At 42.3% G+C, this 22,155-nt stretch overlaps 1 long non-coding RNA gene across 1 annotated transcript; it reads right to left on the reverse strand.

Annotated features, from left to right (window-relative positions):
* Positions 1–5,009: 5,009 nt before the first annotated feature.
* On the reverse strand, positions 5,010–16,584 carry LOC311610346. Its single transcript, XR_014792947.1, has 3 exons — positions 16,495–16,584; positions 15,091–15,162; positions 5,010–8,171 (listed from the first exon to the last, which is right to left on the reverse strand). It is a non-coding gene; the product is annotated as an uncharacterized lncRNA (long non-coding RNA).
* Positions 16,585–22,155: the final 5,571 nt, after the last annotated feature.

A 22,155-nucleotide genomic window follows, 5' to 3' on the forward strand; every position in this document is an offset into this window, starting at 1 on the left:
ATTAAAGTCTTTAAATGTAAATTATACAGACTCACCAATCCTTTATTCACTTTATCTTGCCTGATTGTTTTTGTTTGTTTGTTTGTTTGTTTGTTTTAATGTGGCAAAGAAAATTATCTTCAAAGCATTTCCCACATAAATGATTGGTTAACATGCTTCAAATACTTGATAACTCACCCTAGCTGGTTGGGCTCAGTGGCTAGAGTGTTGGCCTGCAGACTGAAGAGCCCCAGGTTCTATTCCGGTCAAGGGCACATGCTTGAGTTGCATGCTTGATCCCAAATGGAGGACATGCTGGAGGCAACCAATCAATGGCTCTCTCTCATCATTGATGTTTCTATCTCTCCCTCTCCCTTCCTCTCTGAAATCAATTTAAATTTTTTTTTAAATACTAGATAACTCTTTTGTGAGTATAGAAGATGAAAGATCATGAGAGCATTCTGGAAACAATTTCAATTTTTTAAAAATCGCATGCAATAATATATTATTTTCTCTCAAAATAACAAAAGTGTTCAATATTTCCCTTTGTAGGATATTTCTACTGATGTGATGTTCCCATGATTCTTCATAGGCATTTCTCTACATAAAAGGAAACATGCCCCAACTCTTTTAAAACTAGTAGCTAACAAATATTGTTATTCCTAATGATGTCCATACTCCTACATTCTCTTTTTAACAGACAGGCTCAGATCCTCTTTTGACGTGTCGATAATATAGCTATGAAAGTTTGGTTCTTGGAGACTGACTGACCGTGAGAGTCCTGCCCCATGCCCACTGTGGCCTCAGCACTCTGTGTGACACACAGAGAGACGGGTCTGGCCTGCAGAGCTTAAAACCTGGGAGAGTCTGATTGCTTTTTAAATCAAGTTCTAAGGAATGAACACTGAAAGCTTTTTGACGTTATTTAGTCCTGTCACCAGCCCCACCCTCATTAACCCCTGTCCCTCCTCTCACAAGGCCTCTTTCATAAGGATGTTCAGGAGATAACCAGGACAGCAAACCTGCAAATCCCACATGAAATCCCAGTTCCAAGTAGTCTAACCAAGTAGTATTTCTTTTTAGCAGAGATGTTTGTACTGTAATTTATAATTTCCAGTTTCACAAGTGAAAATTGTACATTTTCACACACACAATTTAATTTTGTCACATGGGCACACATCTCCAAAACATCCTGGCTACAGTCACCTGAAACTGTGCAGGCAGTAGGGCATGCAAATGCTAAAATGAATTTTTTAACCTCATGGTGGCTGAAGACCCTGCCTCAGCTAGACAATTCATAGAGATGTATATCTATACATACATAATTATTCTTACCATCCAGACCTAACAGTGGCTTTTTAAAAGAAAAGAAGGAAAGAAAAGCACACCTTTCTCATTTAAACTGACTGAAGTGTATCATTTCTGTTTGCATTTCACTGTGAGTTGTCATGCTTTCCTCAGGCAGCCTGATGCATATAGTGCCACATTGACAGTGACAGTGTATCCACAGGCATCCCACCCGTAAGGTCAGAGCCCTCAGCGCGCTTCGGCCACTTAGCAACTTGAACACCACCATTTAGGATGGTTCTCCCAGGCTCCAGAGGCACCGTGACCCCTTCCAGAGACTGCAGGAGCAATAAGAAGAAGAGCCACACAGGTCCGTGAGAATGGCCAGCAGCAAATAGGGAGTGAAAGGCTGATCGAGTTCATTGGTCATGGCCAGACAACAGCCACACCTGAAAGCATCTGACAATATAAGCTGAGTTAAAATCTTAGTTCAGTTTTTCTCATTACACTTAAGGTGATGACGCTGTCTGTGAGTGCAGCTTAGTCCACATCTTGTTTACTGGGACGTGTCATTTTTAAATTGACATTATGTCTAAGTGGCCCAATATTGCTGCATAGATTTTGTCCTTGTCCCGAGTTATTCAGAAAGCTTTAAATTGCCAAGAACTTTTATTTTCGTGTGTTTATGCTTGCGTTAACATTTTAGGTCTTATTGCATTTTGGGTCTCTATAATTCTTATGATTTGGAATTTATAAAAATTGCATGGGCCCTAATGTAATCAATATTTGTAAATATTACATGATACAGTATGTAATTTCTCTTTTTTTTAAATCTTTATTGTTCATATTATTACAGATGTTCCTCTTTTTTTCCCCCTTCTCCATTGCTCCCCTCCACCAGGTTCCCACTCCACCCTGTGCCCTTTCCCCACCCATCATTATGCTCATCCATAGGTGCACAGTTTATGTTCAGTCTCTTCCCACATCCCCCTCTCCCCTTTTCCCCGAGAATCATCAGTTCACTCCCCTTCCATACCTCTGATTCTATTATATTCACCAGTTAATATTGTTCATCAGATTTTTTTTAATTTTTTTTGTTTTTAGATTCACTTGTTGATAGTTACGTATTTGTTGTTCATAGTTTTTATCTTTATTTACTTTCTCTGCCAAAAGAACCCCCTTCAGCAATTCATGTAATTCTGGTTTGGTGGTGATGAACTCCTTTAGCTTTTTTTTTTTTATTGGTGAAGCTCTTTATCTGGCCTTTGATTCTGAGTGATAGCTTTGCTGGGTAGATTATCTTGACTATTCATCACCTTGAATATTTTTTGCCATTCCCGTCTGGCCTGCATGGTTTCTGTTGAGAAATCAGCTGACAATTGTATAGGTGCTCCTTTATAGGTAACTACCTTCTTTGCTCTTGCTGCTTTTAATATTCTCTCTTTGTCTTTTGCTCTTGGAATTTTAATTATGATTTGTCTTGGTGTGGTCTTCTTTGGATTCCTTTTGTTTGGAGTTCTGTGCACTTCCTGGACTTGTAAGTCTAATTCTTTCACCAGGTGGGGGAAGTTTTCTGTCACTATTTCTTTCAGTATGTTTTTGATATCTTGCTCTCTCTCATCTTCTGGGACCCCTATAATTCTGATGTTGGTTCGCTTGAAGTTGTCCCAGAGTTTTTTTACATTATCTTCAACTTTCTGGATTCTCTTGCCTTCTTGCTTCTGTGGAGGAGTGTCTTCTGGCTCTTTATGTTCCAAATCTTTGACTTGATTCTTGAGATCTTCCATTCTGGTATTAGGACTCTGTATAATATTTTTATTTCAGACAATGTATTCTTTATTTCTTGTTGATCCCTTATTATTTCTTGTTGATCCCTTATTATTTCTAGTTGATTCCTTTTCATATCCTCATAGGTCTCATTTATTTTATCGGCCTTTTCTAGGAGATTCTTGAACAACCGTATAAGTGGTTTTGAACTCTATATCCAGTCACTTTTTGTCCTCCATTTCTTTCGTTTGTAATCTATTTCCTTGTCTCGGCCATGCCCTATGCGGCTCCTGAGTCTCAGTATTCCTCAGGATCCTTCAGTACTCACTGCAAGCACCTCTGAGAGTGAGGTGCCATCGAGTTTCGCCTGCTACCAAACAGTCTAGTCTCCCCCGCAATGGGCCTGTAACTGGGGTTCAGTTCAGTTGGAAGTGGGATTGGAGGTGGCTTTCAGAGCAGTCTGGAGCCCCTGTCTCCTTCCCACCAGGGCAATCCCACAGCACAGCCAACTGTCCCTTCTCTGCGTGCAATGTGCTCGCCTCCAGGGGCTCTGCCTTTCACCACTCCTCTGGGGTTCCGCCTTACAGTCCAGCTCCCTCTGGATGAGCCTGGGTCCCCGGGGTCTGGCCTAGAACTGGGGTTCAGAGCAGTAGGAACTGGGACCCAGCACAGTCTGGAGCTTTTGTCTCCTTCCGCTAGGGCAATCTGGCAGCAGAGTCAACAGTCCGTCCTCTGTGAATGTGCACGCCTCTGGGGGCTCTGCCTTTCGCTGCTTCCCTGGGGTTCCACCTCACAGCTCTGTCTCCCTCTGTTTGAGCCTGAGTCACCAGGGTCTGGTCTAGCGCTGTCAGGTCTGGGGTTCAGCACAGTCCAGAACTTTTATTTCCTTCCAGCTAGAGAACGCCAGCCAGGCACTCAGCCTCCCCCTCCTCTCCAGCTCCATCTTCTCCGCGCGCACGCCGAGTGTCTCTTTACCTTAGGCTTTTACAGCTCTCCACTCTTCCTTCTGGTTTTCTCCTTGCTTCTCGTAGAATTTCCAGTCAGTCAACTTTCCTGTAGTTCTGGGTAATGTCCATTTTATATTTTAGTTGTATTTTATTGAAATTGTTGTGTGCGGCTGCAGTTAGGTGTTTACCTGTGCAGCCATCTTGGATCCTCCCCTAATATGTAATTTCTTTCAATATTTCAGGTTTTTGTTTTTATCCTTTCTTGATCATAATAACAATCATAACCTCAGTTGTACTTTTATTATGCTTCACCATTCCTTTTGTGCAATAGTTTCTTATTCTTGGATTCTTTATTATAAGTTATTAACTGTATCATTTTTCCATACAAAAAAACTATAAGCCTATTTTTGCCCATGCTCTATTTAGTTTTGTGTGAAACTGCCGAACTGTCTTCCAAAGTGGCCATCCATTTTGCATTCCCAACAGCATGATTAAGAGTTCTTGGTGTTCCCCATTCTCGCCAGCACTTGATGCTGTCAGTGGTTTTTGCATTCGACGCTGTGACAGTTAGGTAGTGGTAACTCCTGTCTCCCTGACATCTTTCTGGTGCCATATGAGGGTGAGCATTGCCTCCTATGCTCATTTGCCATCCCTATCACTTCACTACGGAGGTGTCTGTTCAGATCTTCTGTCCATTTTTGACAGGTCTTTTACCTCATTGTTGAGTTGCCTGAGTTCCATATATATTTTGGATATCAGTTATTTATCTATGTTCTGCAAAGATTTTCTTCCAGTCTGTGGCTGGTCCTTTTGTTCTCTTAACAGCGTCTTTTTCTTTTTTTCTTTCTTTCTTTTTTTTTTTTTTCTTTTTTTTTCAGAACAGAGGTGTTTTGTCTAAGAAATCATAGCCAAACCCAAGGTCATCTATATTTTTCCTCTGTTATCTGCCAAGAGTTTTAAGGTTCTGTATTTTATGTTTGGGGCTGTGATGCATTTTGAGTTGAAAGGTGTAAAGGCTGTGTCTAGTACTTTTCTTTTTCTTGCATGTGTATGTTCAGCACTATTTCTTATTTCTTTTTTTCAAGTCACCGATTTAATATTCTGTACTCTCCAGTCTTCTGTTCCGGTTGTGGCTTTTATTTATCATTTCTAATTCACTGTTGGCTTTTATCTGATTCTTTCCTTACTTCAGATTGTGTTTTATGATGAAACAACAATCTCTCCAGTTCTCTTTGAGAATGAGTTGGGTGGATTTTCCTGAGCAGGATGCAAGGGTGGTTCTTTCCCGGGTTCTTGTGCAGGTGGATTCAAAGAATGAAGCCACGGACAAAGGTGGTGGGTGGAAAGGGTGAACATTTATTGGAAACAAGCACAGACTCCCACATAAGGAGGGGTTCTCAAGGGGTGACCCACTACCCCCTTTTTCTAAGGTTTATAAAGGCTGCAGTTCTTTGTTTCTTGGTGCTGCCTTCCAATTGGTAGACTATCAGCTTCAAAGCTCAAAACCCCACATAGTGCCCCCTCTCGCTCTCCCCTTCAGTGGTAGCATTCTCTGTCCCCTGTGCAAATCTCTTTTCCTCTCTCCCCTTTGTCAGCATCTCTCCGTCCTCTGCGAGAGTTTGTCTCCTCTTTCTCCCCACACCCTGTGGCTTGTCCCTGTCTTCTGGGAATGGATGTCTTCCTCTCCCCTTATCCTGTGGCACCTTCTTTTCTCTATGAATGTATGCCTCTGGCAGCTCCAAGCCCCCAACCAACTATGCCTTCCTCCTCCGTGGACCCCCTAATTCCTAAAGCTCCCTAAACCTTCCTATTTTGCCCCTAAAAACTCCTTTCAAGAATATGAACCAGAGATTTTTTTTTTTTACTTACACATTTACATGTAAATTAGGTGAATATACATCCTATTGAGAGAGTGTTCATACCTGTTGTCCTGCCATAGTTATTAATAGCTAAATGTAGAATTTTTTAATGTTCAAAAGTATTCCAGTTTGGACAATAAATTATGTGGTTATTCTCTACATAAAAGTTATGTTTCCCCAAGTTTTAACTGAGCCTTGTTTTTATTATGCATTTCTTCAGAGTTCTTATAGCTAAAATAAATAACCATCACCTTCATTTTTCTACTCATTTCACCTATGATGTTATTTAACCCTCATAACAACCCTGCAAGTGAGAACTATCATTATGTCCATGAGGAAACTGATACTCAGCATTTGGGGCAGGGGACGGAGGAGAGTTCTGTGCTCTTCTTAGCTTTCCCTCCATGGAAAAGCCCAGAGACAGGAGAGAGGAGAGGGAAGTCGCTTCATTTGTCGGTTTGGTCCATGGGGAATGAAGGGGGGCCCTGTGAGCTAGGCGGTCTCTGCAGATGCTCTTTCTCCAGGCTGCCTGGAGGGCACTCTGCACGTGGGGAATCTCCAGGTGGCAATGGGGGCTAAGAATTAGAAGGGACAGAGGCCGAACCCCCTTTTCACAGGCTGAGGATGACTCCCATTGCAGGTCAAGTGGCCAACATAGAAAGATCACTAAGGCTTCAGAAGTCTGACCTACCTGCTGAGCATACCCCTGGGCTGCCTTCCTGACTTGGAGGGCCACCTAAATGGCCCTCGCCGGGGCTCTGGCATGATGCAAGGAAGACACAAAACCTTCACCTGCCCAGGTGGACTGAATGCTCTGGACACACGGATGGCCCAGATGTACTGAGTAGTCAGCACACTGAGGACATCATGATGCTGCCAGGTACACAGCCCAACCCGGACAGATTTCCCATTCAATCACAGCCCAACTGGCTCCTCGGGAAGCAATCGCCTTCAAGTGCATCCTAGCACCGTGGGGGGTGCCACCGCTGGAAACAGGGTGGGGATGAGAGGAAGGAGGCCGCCCTGGTGTTCCCTGGAGACTCCAGCGGAGTGCTTTGATCTCCTGGCCATCTGCAGCCCTGATGCCTCAGTGTGGTCCCCGGACCCGGGCCTGGGCATCACCTGGGAGTCTGTCAGGAAGGCAGGGGTTTGGGCTCCACCCAAACCTGCCGAATCAGGCTCTGCACTTAAATTTCCCGGGTGGTTCGTAGGCACTGAAGGAATGAGAAGCACTGACACAAATACTTAAGGATGCTTCCAGAATTTCGAGGCTGGCCATAATTTATAGGATCACTGCGGCTAAGGACATGCATTCCTCACTCATATGAAAACATGCCTGGTAACTCAGGAATGTTATGGACAGATGACATAGCAAGTAGATGGTGATGATCGATAGGGACTGTATGCTTTGAAAACTTTATTTTCTTAATCTTTTAAAAAATAATCTCAGGATATCTACACAGTCCTTTACCTAATCCAGTGCTGAGCAGATTTATTTAAAACACAGATGCTGTTAAGTCTGTGACAGGAATTAGCTTTTGGCAGATTTGCCTATTCCCTTCAAAATCTGAATATAATCACAGTTCCTCTCTCACTGGACTCAAGAACAAGATTATGAATTACAATAAAATACACACAAAAAATGGCTGAACTGTACTGCAACTTTATGAACTACTCTCCGAAGGGCTGTTGGAATGGCTTCGGTTTCCCTGTGCACCTCGTTTCTCACGGGCACCCATTCTGTGAGGAAACTTCTGTGCTGGCTGTGTACCCTGGCCCCCTGATTTTGAACTGCTGTGTGTGTGTGCTGACTTTTGAACTGCTGTGTGTGTGTTCATTCTTGAACTGCTGTGTGTGTGTGTGCTCATTCTTGAACTGCTGTGTGTTTTCATTTTTGAACTGCTGTGTGTGCTCATTTTTGAACTGCTGTGTGTGTGTTCATTCTTGAACTGCTGTGTGTGTCCTGATTTTTGAACTGTTGTGTGTGTGCTCATTTTTGAACTGCTGTGTGTGTGTGCTGCTTTTTGAACTGCTGTGTGTGTGTGCTGATTTTTCTGTTTGCTCCCAGCGCAGGGAGAGTGTGTTTGCCTTGTGTTGAAAGCTGAGATGGGTTCTGTCCGAATTGTTTACATTTCCTTTCAAACTTTTCAGTCCCAGATGAAGGGAGAAGATAAAAGTTTCTATTTTGTCCTTTTTCTGCGCCAGATTAGAATGCCAAATGCCTGGAAAGATGAGGCCATCAGTGGTCACCCCTTCTCAGCCACTCCTGGGACACACACATCGCAGCGGCAGCCGGGAGGCTCTGGGCTACTTGCCTCAGAGACGTGATGGACTAGAAAAAAAGAAAAAGGAATCTCTTTCTGGGTATCAAGCTTCAAATGCCCAGATTCCAAAACCATTGCTTTTGGAAAATTTTCTTCCTTGTGATCAGAGAAGCAGTGAGCTCTCAGGTGAGTAACGCCAGTGCCACTTCCACCTCCACCTCTGACCCCTCCAGCCAGAGAAGGACAAGTGTTTCTCTGCCCAAAGGTTCCATTCGCCAAGCGGTGATCCTGCCTGGCTCTTCCCAAGCACAGGGGACGCTGTTTTCTCCTCGGCCATCAGATGGAGGGCTCCTTTATAGTCTTATGATCTGCACAAGGTCAACACATGTGCTTGAAGAGGACTGGGGGAGGGGGGGTAGGTAGGGGGCTGTGAAGGGGGCCCAGTTTCCTGCCCCAGAGGAGGTAAGGAGAGCATGTGGATTTGTGTGATGTGGGCTGCATTCTCCACGTAGATTCCTGGGGAGACAGGAAGACCCTGGAGAAGAAACTGCTGTGGAGACTGAGACAGGAGGGCCTCACCTCTTGCAGCTCCTGTGCCCACGCAGAAAAACTGCTGCACTGGGTGGGGCTAACAGGACAGGGGGACACCGCAGCTGTGAACGTTACAGCCAAGAAACTGGAGGAAGGAGAGGGCAAGGACAGAAGAAGCTGGGTGAAGGGGAAAAGTCACAGCCCATGCTGCTTCCTGACCTCCCACACTGCCTGACAAATGCACTAATAAAGAGTAATATGCTAATTAGACCGGGAGACCTTCTGGACAAAGCTGGGGGCTTGGCCAGCCTGCAAACCACCCCCAAATGGCCCTCAGCCCCTTGCCCAGGTTGGCACCACCCCCAGTGAGGACCTTACCCCAATGGGGCCATAGCTGGCATGCAAACAGCCTCAGGCCCCTTGCCTAGGTGGGCCCCGCCTCCCCAAGGGGATCCCCACCCTGATCTGGAACCCCCTTCAGGGCAGAGCAGCCAGCCTGCAATCATTCACCAGACCTCTATTTATACTAATAAAAGAGTAATATGCTAATTAGACTGGGACACCCTCTAGGAGACCTTTTGAACATCCTTCCAGAAAAACCATAGTGGTAGGGCCAAGGCAGAGGCATTTAGGGGCGGTCAGTCCGGGGCGGGGAGGCAGTTGGGGGTGAGCAGGCAAGCAAGCAAGCAGGCAGGTGAGTGGTTAAGAGACAGTGGTCCCAGATTGCAAGAGGGATGTCCCAGATTGCAGAGGATGCAGGCCAGGTTGGGGGACACCCCCCACCACCACCCTCATTCACAATTTCATGCACTGGGCCACTAGTATCTATTCTAATAAAAGGGTAATATGCTAATTAGACCAGGAGACCTTCTGGACAAAGTCATGGTGGCAGGGCTGAAGCAGAAGCAGTTAGGGTTGAGCAGGCCAGCAGAAGGGGACAGTTAGGGGCGAGCAGGTCAATGGGAGGGACAGTTAGGGGCAATCAAACTGGCAAGCAGAGTGGTTAGGGGCAATCAGGCAGGCAGGCAGGGGTGCAGGACCACATTGGGATGGTGGAGCAGGTAAGTGGGCAGTAACAGGCCAAGGAGGGTGCAAGTGGGGGCCTGATCACCCCACTGTTTGTCCCACAGACTGCAACCAAAGGAAACAGAGTGGGGCAGGACTGAAACCCATTTCCCAGGTGCTGAGGGAGCCGGGTGGGGGGCCCTGTCCCAATCAATCACCCCACAAGCAGGATGGTGGAATAGGCCAGGCCACAGTAGGGTGCCAGGTGGGACTGTAGGGCTGTGAACCTGGGAAAACAAGCTGGGACTCGATACCCGCAGGCCACCCTGGGGGACCTCACTCATGCATGAATTCATGCACTGGGCCTCTAGTAAAATTATAAAGAAACTAGAGGCCCAGTTCACAAAATCCAGGCACTGGGAAGGGTGTCCCTCACCCAGCCTGCACCCTCTTTAATCTGGGACCCCTGAGGGGATGTCCACAGGGATTGAGCCTAAACTAGCAGTCAGACATCTCTCTCACAATCCAGGACTGCTGGCTCCTAACTACTCAACCGACTACCTGCCTGATTGCCCCTAACCACTTCTTCCTTCCAGCCTGATCACCCCCTAACTGTTCCCCTACTGGCTTGATTAACACCTAACTTCTCCCCTGCCAGCCCAATCATCCCCAACTTCTCTCCCCTGCTGGCCTGGTCACCCTCAACTGCTCTCCCCTGCTGGCCTGATCTCACCCCCAACTGCCCTCCCCTGCAAACCTGGTCTCCACCAATTGCCCTCCCCTGCTGGCCTGATTGACCCCAACTGCCCTCCCCTGACAGCCTGATCTTGCCCCAAATTTCCCTTTCCTGCCAGCCTGATCTCACCCCAACTGCCCTCCTCTGCTGGCCAATTTGGTTCTGATTAGTTGGTTTCTATCTCAGTCAGTGTCTAAAGCTCTGCCTCCTAGGCAGCCATTGGCTCCTCACACTTCACCCATAGTTGGTTCTGATTGGTGGGTTTCTATGCCAGTTAGTGTCTCTGGGCCTATCAATGGGGCCTGATCAGAAAGGCAGGGCTGATCAGCAGCCCCAGTGGAGGCATGGAGAGAAATGGAGATGCAGCTGCTGGCCCAGCTTGGTGAGAAAGAGAGAAGCAAGTGCTGATCAATAGCTGCCACACAGGCTATGGATCAGACCCTATTTCTCTCTTTAGGCCTCTATCTGGGCCTGATTTGCAGTCCCCTCAAGCAGTCAGTGCTGGATTGACTTCTGTTTGGTGGAGCCTCTGGTTGTGACGGACCCAGTGTTTTTATATATTAGGATGTGTCTTGCCTCCCTGTCTTTGTGCCCAGAGAGGAAGACGTGCTGCAGTTTCTTCTATTGCCTAAGTTGTACTAGAACATTTCTGTGTTTCAGTCAATTTATCCTTGAGACAGGGTTTCTAACTAAACATTTCAAGTCATGCTTCTAATCAGGACTCAGTGGCTACTTTTTAACTCTGCAAATGAAACAATTTAATTAGAAATAGTTTTTGTCTGTTTCTTCTTTTCAATGGCATAATTCTCAGAAACAACCTGTATGAAGTTCTTGAGAAAATTCAAAGTTCCCTGTTTCTAAATATTCCTGAATGCTTACATTCTGACCATAGTTTTCTAATATTTTAAATATTTCATCATTTATTGATAAAACAATAAATTGTATTAAGCACTGATTCTTCTTTCAATGTTCAAAACACCTTAATTAGTGAAGTTCAGCGTACAGTACTTGTCTTCTCATTTTTAGGGCACATGTTAGTTTTGGGTCAAAATGAAGAGGTATTTGAAATTGTATGAAAAAGGTGTTTAAAACAAAATGGGACATTTAGTTCCTTTTTGAAAGCATCAACCCAGTAAATAAATACAGGCTCGGTAAATAAAGCTCTCTGGCTATCTTCTCCATGAAGCAATGGTTGGAAGAGATGAATAAAAAATGTTTTTAATACAGTAATTTTCCTACTGGCTCCTTTTCTAAACTCTCTTCAGCTCTCAGCATCTATTACTGGGTTTGCCCTTGTTTGAAGGGCACAGTTATGGAAAAGTCCTGGGGAGTTTTAGAAAGTTTGTTACCGAATGAAGATACAATTCATTTCTAATGGGCATTTTTAATGTGTTCTGTATTTAAACACCTCTGCTATACAAACAAAAACCACCTTTCTGGTTTACAGGTGAAAACAAGGACACATTACTTAGTTTTCTCTCCCCCAAAAATGGACATCTCCTGTGCACACAGATTGACATACACTCTGAAACCTAAACACAAAGTCAAACAGTGGTCATTAGTCACTGCATTAGCCTCAATTTGCAACCTACTGCAAGTCAGACGTGGTGCAGGTTTATTTTTTGCTTTCTTAATTCTCACACCCCTCATTCTGCCCTATTCTTGTAATTCCCTTCATTCTTTCCATTACGCCACATTCTTCCCCTTCTTGAAACTGGAGTGGAAACAACCGCTTCCAGAATACCCTCCCGAGAAAAAAATATATCCCCCTGACAGGAACTCAGCACAAGTTATTTCTCCTTTCACATTACTTTTCAACATTGAACAATTGCTCTTGTATAGGAACCACGTGAATCCCACTGTTCTACATTCAATTCCATGTTCTTTCAAGGCACGGATGTAGTTCAGACCCCACATTTAGGGCTTCACTTCTCCTTTTCTCAGTAACCGAATCCTCAGAAGTAATGAACTTCACTCCACTTCTCAACCTTTCTTGAAGATGGGGAGACAGGATGGATGCCAGGGGCAGATTGGATGGGGCTTTGGGGGAAGTGTCCTCTTGTGGCTTTCTCATCTCCCCCCTTCTCTACTGGAAACAGGACACAGGGACTGGAGTGTGATGGCTGCACCTGCTGCCCGTGAGAGGGGAGCTCTGTAACAGGGCGGCTGAGCTAAACGGCCGGGGCTCAGATGGGACTAGATGGGACTGCGTTCTAAAGTTGCATTGTCTATTTATGTGTATCAGAAAGGCCCGATGTGTATGAGTGTGTGTGAGTGTGAGTGTGTGTGGGTCTGTGAGTGTGTGAGCATATGTGAGCATGTGTATGAAGGTGCGTGAGTGGTGTGAGTGGGGGTGTGTGAGTGTGGGTGTGTAAGTGTGTGTGTTAGTGTGTGTGTGTGTGTGTGTGTGTGTGTGTGTATGTGTGTGTTATATTAATGTGCACACGCCGTATTAATAGACAGACCTTACACAATTGCTGGAGCTGATGAAGCAGCATGTATCAGGAAAGCTGTTCTTCTTGCCCCTGGTGCTGGAAGCTGTGGACATTTGAGAAGGAAGGATGGGTGTGAGATGGAAGAGAAGTACAGCTGGAGGCCTTGGGGATGGACTGAACCCCAGTCTCTCAGGTCATACTGACTCTGACTTTAGTGGTGTGATATCCTTAGATAGAAGCTGAGGGTGTACATCACAGAGCTGAGTACACACCTAGCCCAGCAGGGGAGCCCCTGAGGCATTTCCAAGAAAAGGGGGAGCAGTGTGGGCCAAGGTGCTGCCTCCCACTGATGAGGTGGCTCAGCAGGTAAGTAATCACACACATGAGCTACAGAATGGCTGCTGTGAACTTTCCAAATCCCCCAATCTCCCAGAGAGCCTCTGTGTGACCTACTCTGTCAGAGACACAAGAGAGCATTCTGGGATGTGTAGTTTAACACAGTCTGGTGGATCTCTTACAAAGCCATCACATTCTGGATTTCTTTAACTTTCTCCTGTTTAAACTACTCTTTGGGGGGATGCTATTAATAGCAATCAAATGTAATCCCCAACTGGTATTGGGCCCTATAAACAAATGCTGACTAATAACTGAACTACATAATGAATGACCTAGGTCAGATAGGTAGTTCAGTTATTAGGTCAGATAAAGCATACACAGAGACTTTTCTTTTCTTGATATTATATAAAGTATCAGTCTTTAAAAACTCTTTGAAAACCTTCAAGAAAAGCAAATTTGAAGCCCAGCCAGCATGGCTCAGTGGTTGAGCATCAACCTATGAACCAGGAGGTCACGGTTCAATTCCTGATCGGAGCACATGCCCAGATTGCAGGCTGGATCCCTAGTGTGTGGTGTGCAGGAGGCAGCCAATCAATGATTCTCTCTCATCATTGATGTTTCTATCTCTCTCCCTCTTCCTTTTTCTCTGAAATCAATAAAAACATGTATTAAAAAAGAAAGAAAGAAAGAAAGAAAGAAAGAAAGAAAGAAAGAAAGAAAGAAAGAAAGAAAGAAAGAAAGAAAAGCAAAATTGAGAAAGAAAAGTTAAAAGGTCAAGGAATTGATAGAGAGAACAAAATGGGAGAATCATATTCTTCATTACAGAAACAAGGCTGGAAGGGACATGGTCGTTGTCTAATTGGTCACAAAAAGCATGATGAAGGTGAAAATGGGCTTGTACAAAATTCTGAAGTATTAGTTCCAGGATGACATAATGGTATAAAAATGCCAAGTGTTGAGTTTTTTGGTTTTTTTAAATATGCCTAATTTTTGTTTATTGAATATAAGCAAATGGTTGAATGTCCATCTTCTATTAATGCTGCCATCTTGTTCATTGTAGTTCCATGTAATGTCTGTAGTGTTTCCACAAGCAGGTGTCAATGCCGCGTGTGTCCGGTGAGCCCTCTGGGACCACGTCAGGATGACAGCATGCTTTTGGGATGGGTGGGACGCCTGTGAGCACTAAAAGGGGAAGGAAATGGAACTGAGCGGAGAAAGCCTTCACACCTTGCTGCTGAGCCCACACCTGGGAAGGAAGAAGGAAGCAGGATTCTCAAGGAGCAACTGCTTCTGATTGTTAATGAGATTGGAGAAAGTTTAGGCTCATTCAGTGAGGAGCCCTGGGAGAGGCCCACAGTGGGTGGACATGGCCATGCCCTAGTTTGGTGTCATGCTCAGCCACGGGTTAGGCCTTTTCTAGAAAGAGTATGGTCTCATCTCAAAAGCTGAGTGATGCTGAGGTGCTGGCGTTGGAGGCTGTCAAAGTGCCCTCCTGGCAGACGAGCAGGTTCCCCCGTGCAGACCTGAGCAGCAGGCTTCTGTGAGTGCCACAGCATGCTGCTCACCCACGCACCTGCTCAGTACTACAGCCAGATCCACTTCTCAAAGCCAAGGTGATAAGGAGAGCCCTGATTGGAGCAGAGGGACTTGCCTCGGGTCAGAAATTAATGAGGAAGAGTGATTCAGAAATTAACAGACCTCTTCAAAAATGTTACTCTTGATTTTGAGCTGGAAGCCTTTGCTGAATTCACACAGACCCCAAATCAGATGGGAATGCATGCTGATAGTTATCCATGGAGTCCTCAGTTCTAAGTCCAGTGACTTCTTCCTACGCAGCTCACACCATTTATGCTCTCATACTCTCTCTCCTCCCCCATCCTCACTGCTCAGGCCAATTTCATTTTTAAGTCAAACCACTCTGAGAAGTGGCTCCATCACACATACCTGCTCTGGTTCCACTTCCTTGGTAGAAGAGGCATGAGATGGATAGGAGCTCAGCCATCTCCTTAGTTACAGCTGTAGAATTTAACACAAAATGACTCACTAATGGGGGCATCTTCAAAAATTTGCTCAGGCCAATGTTGGTGAAATTTTGGACAATGTTGGTAGGTATTCACCTTTTACACTGGGAAGGTAACAGCTCAACTAACTATAATGGGCAGTGGTGGATTTTACTCATTCCTGACTAATGACCTCAGCAAATGGGTAACAATGACTTGTCACCCTACTTGGAAGTTTTAACATCACAGAGGACTTTCTATGTTTTAGATTTTATGCTCTAGATCAGTGGTTCTCAACCTTCCTAATGCCACGATCCTGTAATACAGTTCCTCATATTGTGGTGACCTTCCAACCATAAAATTATTTTCGTTGCTACTTCATAACTGTAATTTTGCTACTGTTATGAATAGTAATGTAAATATCTGTGTTTTCCGATGGTCTTAGGCGATCCCACAGGTTGAGAACCACTGCTGTAGAGCCTAAGACCATCAGAAAACAGATATTTAGCAAAATTATAGCAAAATTACAGATATGAAGTAGCAACAAAAAATAATTTTATGGTTGGGGGTCACCACAACATGAGGAACTGTATTAAAGGGTTGTGGCATTAGGAAGGTTGGGAACCACTGCTAGATAGAGGAGTAGAAATAGTCATAAAATAACAGTTAGGTAAGTAGACACAAAGAATGCTGGACACAAAGAATGGTGCTTGGTGCTTTAAGTGTACGATAAGTAAAATTTAGTTTTCCTATAAGTTACCTACTAATATTCCATTTTACAGTTGAGGATCACAAAGGTTAAGTGGCATAAGATCAATCAACCAGCAAATTGTGTGGGTTGAGCCTGAGAAGAGGTCAGGTCTCTCTGGCTCCCTAGCCTTTTGCTCTGTCTGGCTCACCCCACAATTCACAATTACATATTAGAGCCTAAGACTTTCAACTTGAACTCCACATCTGCAGCATTAGTAGTGTCTAATAGTGTGCTAAGGTGGTTGGAATTATAAAGAAAATAAAATTTATACCTACCCATATTTGGGGAGGGGCATTATATAAATCTCTATGCTTTTTGTATATTTGAAAATGTCCATAATAAAAAGAGGTGTATAGGGATTTTTACACCCCATAAAGGCATTCAATAACTACGAATGGTTCATCACCTCACTAGGACATTATAAAGTTTCCCTCTAACACCAACAAGACACACACATACACACACACACACACACACACACACACACACACACACACACACTCATACACAGTCACCCAGTTGAAAACAACTTCTGGCATAAACAAAGCAGATATTAATTAGTTGTAATGGTGCAAAATAAAAGTGGAGAGTTCTAACCATTTCCAACATATATCAGCATAAGCAAATGTTCCCTTTTCATGTATGAATCAGAACATTCAGCTCCATTCACTGTCTTATGTTCCTTTTTGTTTGCACAAGTCCAGCCAAACCAAACCAGGCGTCACCAGTGGAGAGAACTGCAAATGTTTGCACACGGTGAGCAAATTAGGAGAAAGTTCTCGATTTAGAGAGACATGAATTATTGTGTGCAGATATAAATAAACATTGTTCTCAGCTCAGGTTCTGTCAACACCTCAGCGCTCCATGCAACTCATCCAAAGATCAATGGGCTAGTGTTACTCATACCTGATGAGCTCCCAAAACCACCTGAAGGGGCACACGCTGTACTTTGCTAAGCTTGTTTGCAAACTCAGCCCTTGGAATACAAAGCGACCACAAAGTATGCAGCCAGCTCTGAAATACGTGTGTTTTCAGCAGCCGCAAGGCCAAAGCAGACCTCCTCCTTTCTTGGCCCATGCTTCGGATCCTGGTGTGGGCGCTCCAGGCAGCCCTCAGTCTTCTCTCCTCCATCTTCACCTTTCTTAATTAAGACCTGCTTATTGTATAATATTTTTTAAATACAGACAACCAAAAAGATGATTAAAAAATGCCTTAATTGTACCAACCAGAGGTAATCAGTATTAATTTTGAATATGACTGTAGAATTTTTATTTTTGTTGAACTTATTGGTTGATAAAATTATATGTTTTCAGGTGTACAGTTCTATAATAAATTATCTTTATGTTGTTTTCTGTGTTCACCACTCCAAGTTAAGTCTCCTTCAATCATAATTTATTCCTTTTATATCTTCCAGCTTCCCCAGTCCCCTTTCCCTCTGGTCATCACCATACTGTTGTCTGTTCTATGATGTTTTTTTGCTTTTTGTTTTGTTTTTTTGCTTAATCCCTTTACCTTTCTCACCCAGCTTTCCAAACCCCTCCCCTCTGACAGCTGTCAGTCTGTTTTGTGTATCTATGAGTCTGTTTCCATTTTGTTTGTTAGTTTATTGTGTTCATGAGAATTCCATATATAAGTGAAATCATATGGCACTTGTCTTTCTCTGACTGGTTTATTTCCCTTAGCATAATGCTCTCCAGGTCCATCCATGCTGTCTCAAGAAGTAAGATATCCTTCTTTTTTATTCTGAGTAGTATTCCATTGTATAAATGTACCATTCCTTTTTTATCTACTCATCTACTGATGGACACTTGGGCTGCTTCCAAATATTGGCTATTGTAAATAATGCTGCAATGAACATAGGGGTGATATCTTATTGTGGTTTTAATTTGCATTTCTCTGGTAATTAAGAGCATCTTTTCATATGTCCATTGGCCAACTATATGTCCTCTTCAGAGAAGTGTCTATTCAACTTGAATAGTTGTCTGTCAGTGTTTTAATTGGATTGTTTGTTTTCTTAGTGTTTAGTTTTCAAGTTCTTAATAAATTTTGTATATTAACCCCTCATCTCATATATAATTGACAAATATGTTCTCCCATTCAGTGGGTTGTCTTTTCATTTTGTTTAGTTTCCTTTTCAGTGCAAAATCTTTTTAGTTTGATGTAGTTCATTTGTTTATTTTTCTTTTGTTTTCCTTACATGAGAAGATATATCAGGAAAAATATTGCAAAGAGAGATATTCAAGATTTTACTACCTACATTTCTTCTAGAATTTGTAAGGTTTTGAGTTTAATATTTAAGTCTTTAATCTATTTTGAGCTCATTCTTGTTAATGATGTAAAAAGATGGTCTAGTTTTACTTTTTATTTTTTTTTTACATATCTGTCCAAATTTTTCAACATTATTTGAAATAAATGTTGGGAAATTGTGAGGTATATCTTTACACCATTATATATTCATGCCTCCTTTCTCAAATATTAATTGACTACGGTTTAATTCTGGGCTCTCTATTCAGTTCTATTGATCTATAGATCTCTTTTTATGTTAGTTCCATGATGTTTTGATTACTATGGCCATGTAGTACAGTTTGATATTAGGTAGCATGAGTCCTCCAACTTTGTTCTTCTCTTTCAAGATTGCTGTGGCTATTTGATATCTTTCACGAGTCCATATAAATTTTCAGAATATTTGCTCTATTTCTGTGAAATATGCCAGCAGAACCTTGATAGGAATTACATTGAATTTATAAATTGCTTTGGGTAGTATGGACATTTTAATTATTGTAATTCTTCCTATCCATGAACACAGTATATGCTTACACTTATTTGTATCTTCTTCAATTTATTTCTTCAGTTTCTTATAATTTTCTGAGTACAGGTCTTTTACATTCTTGGTTATATTTATTCCTGGGTGTTGTGTTGTTGTTTTTTGTGTTTTGTGGGGGGTTTATTGTTTGTTTGTTTGTTTGTTTTTTGATGCAATGGTAAATGGGATTGTTTCCTTAGTTTCCCTTTCTGATAGTTCATAATTGGTGTATAAAATGCAATCAAGCCCTAGCTGGTTTTGCTCTGTGGATAGAGCATCGGTCTGCAGACTCAAGGGTCCCAGATTCGATTCCAGTCAAGGGCATATGCCCAGGTTATGGGTTTGATCCCCAGTAGGGGGCATGCAGGGGGCAGCCAATCAATGATTCCCTTTCATTATTGATGTTTCTATCTCCATCTTCCTCACCCTTCCTCTCGGAAATCAATAAAAATATGTTAAAAAATGCAATCAATTTCTGAATATTTATTTTGTCTCCTGCTATTTTACTGAATTCATTTATCAGTTCTAGTAGATTTTTGGTGGAATCTTTAGGGTTTTCTACATATAGTATTATGTCATCTGCAAATAATGATGGTTTACTTCTTCCTTTCCAATTTGGATGATTTCTATCTCTTCTTGTCAGATCACTGAGGCTAGTCTTCCAGCACTATGTTTAAAAGAGTAGTAAAAGCTGACACCCTTGTCTTATTCGAGATCTTAAGGGAAATGCTTGTAGTTTTTGCCCATTGAGTATGATGTTTGCTGTGGGTTTGTCATATATGGCTTTTAGTACACTAAGGTGTGCTCCTCTATTTCCACTTTGTTAAGAGTTTTTATCCAAATGGCTGTCTGATCTTATGCATGCATTGATATGATCCTTCATTTTGTTTATGTGATCTATCACATTTATTGGTTTGCAGATATTGTACCAACTTTGCATCTCCAGATTTACCACCATCTTGGACCATTGATAGTAGAATTTTTAATGTATATAATACTCTTCAAAATTAAAATAGGAGCATACTATATAGAACTGGTTTTGTTTACCCAAGTATAGTCTATGAACATTTTAATACATATAAACAACCTTACCTTTACAAAAATTTACAATGTGGACATAAAGCAATTTATTCAGTCAATACATATCATTTTGTATTTAACAAGAATTGTTATTGAACATTTAAGAGGTTGCTTTCAAATTTTGCTCTAATGAGCTAATAGATAATTATTTTTTACAAATATATTATTATTTCCTTAGGTTAAAATCTTTAAAGTAGAATGCACAGAAATTAACTTTTTGAGGCTTTTAATACAAACTGCGTTCCAGAGAGAGTATACAAATTTACACCCTCCTCATTCTGCACCCTAACAGCACTGAGTTCATTCTGCCCCTGTAATTTTGTACATTTATTATTTACTTCACATTTTAAGAGTGGTACTTCCTGGTCTTTCATATATTATACAATTCCTTACTCATTTTTATTGCCTTATAACTTGGTTAGTTGTTTTTTAACTTGATTAGTTGTTTTGGACACAAAAAATTCTAAATATTTAGGTTAAAAATGTATGTATCTTCATTTTTCTGGATTCAATTATTTAAGACATGATTAGGTTTATCCTTCCCAAGCTTAGATTTTCTTCTATTACTGCATTTAAAATGTTTAATCCACCTGAAATAAATTTATGGAAATTGTGAGGTATAGACATAACATTTTTTTTTCTCCCAAGTGAGATTCAGTGGCCCTAGCTGTTTTAATGTAAGCACTCTTTTCCATATTGATTTTGCATGCCACCCTTAGCTAAATAGGCCAAATGCTTATATTTTCCTTGGTCTGTTGTTGGACTTTTATCCTGTTCCAGTGATCTTACTCTCTACTCTTGGGCAAGTACCACCATGTTATTTTAGCTGTTGGAGCTTTGCAGTACAATTTAACACCTTAGCAGAGAGACCTATCTTATTCTGTTTTATTTTTGAACTTATCTTGGCTATTCTTGTTCATTTATTATTTCTGAAAAACTTTGGAATCATTTTATTAGGTACTGCGACTGGGATTATGTTATAGCCATAGATTAAATTAGAGAGAATTAACTTCATTACTTATCTCTCCTAATATCTTTCATTTTCTTCTTTTTCTTTTATGTTCCTGTGGTAGAGTAGGACTTGTACATTTCACTGCTCACCTACAGCTTAAATAATAATATTTATTTTATTAATAAAATAACATTTATTTTATTAAGTAAAATTAAAATGTTGTATTTTATTTATTAATAAAATTAATTAATAATATTTATTTAAATTAATTAATTAATATTAATTTAAATAAATTAATAATGTATGTTGTGAATTAATATTTATTTTATTAATAATATAAATCTTTATTTATATTTAATAATAGTTTAGATTATTAAATATAAATAAATCTCCATTATATTTAGAGCTATAATGGCAGTTATATCGGTGCCACTTGATTGATTCTGACTGATGGGCTGGAAATATAACAGACATTTGCCATTTGATCAGGGAATTAAGAGTAAGGCGAGTCCTTCACACTATCTCTCCCTCTAAGGTAGTGACTAAGGCAGAGGCCACGTACTGGAATGGAGAGTCACAGGAGGGAGGCAGCCTGGACCTGCCAGCTGTTGCTTGGAGGATGGCGGTGTTGAGTGTCGCACAGCCGGCATCAAGCTTTCAGTGAAGGAGAGGTAAACCTTGTGTGTCATGTCATGTCGACTTGAGGATTTATTTATCACCATAGTAGAGTCCCTCAGTAAAGGTTGCAAATTTCCTATTCAGTTTATGTCTACATGTTGACATCTTGGTTGATCCTGTGACAGGGGAACTCACAGTTTGGCTTACCATATTATTACTTCCCAGCGGTGGGTGAGGAAGGGAATAGATAGGGCGTAGGAACTACTCGGCTGCGCCTCGCAGCTTCTATTTCTGGCTGTGGTTCCAGCTCACACTCGGCCAGGGCTCAGGGCAGGGCTCCAAGGCAGTGCTTCCCCACTGGAACCCACTTCCTCAGTTGGGAGCCAGCTTCGCAGCTGCCCTGCGTTCCTTCACCTGGGAACTCCTTCCAAGTCTGAGTGTGACTGAACACTTCAAGCGGCCCCTGTGTCTGTACCTGAGACGTTCCCTCCCAGGCTCTGTTTGTCCTGGCGCCCGGCCCTTCTCTCTCCAGGTTCGAGGAGGGAAGTATTGATTGAATTTTGCTGACTTACTGGCCCCTCTCTTCCTCCCTGCAAGAGTCTCATCCTTTATACGCCAGGAATCCTGGATGGATGGGTCCTTTTCTCAATCTGGCCTCGCCTAAACTCTAATTTGCAGAAATGTTTAGGAATTACAGCCAAATGGGTGCTACCCCCGGTTTCAAATGCAGGCGTTCTTCTCAGAGAGAACTTGAGACGGGGAATTAATGACATGTGCAAACATCCTTCTAAACGAGCGGTCCTTT

Source organism: Pipistrellus hanaki (genome assembly GCF_964339955.1).
Source record: "Pipistrellus hanaki genome assembly, chromosome: 16".
NCBI lineage: Eukaryota > Metazoa > Chordata > Mammalia > Chiroptera > Vespertilionidae > Pipistrellus > Pipistrellus hanaki.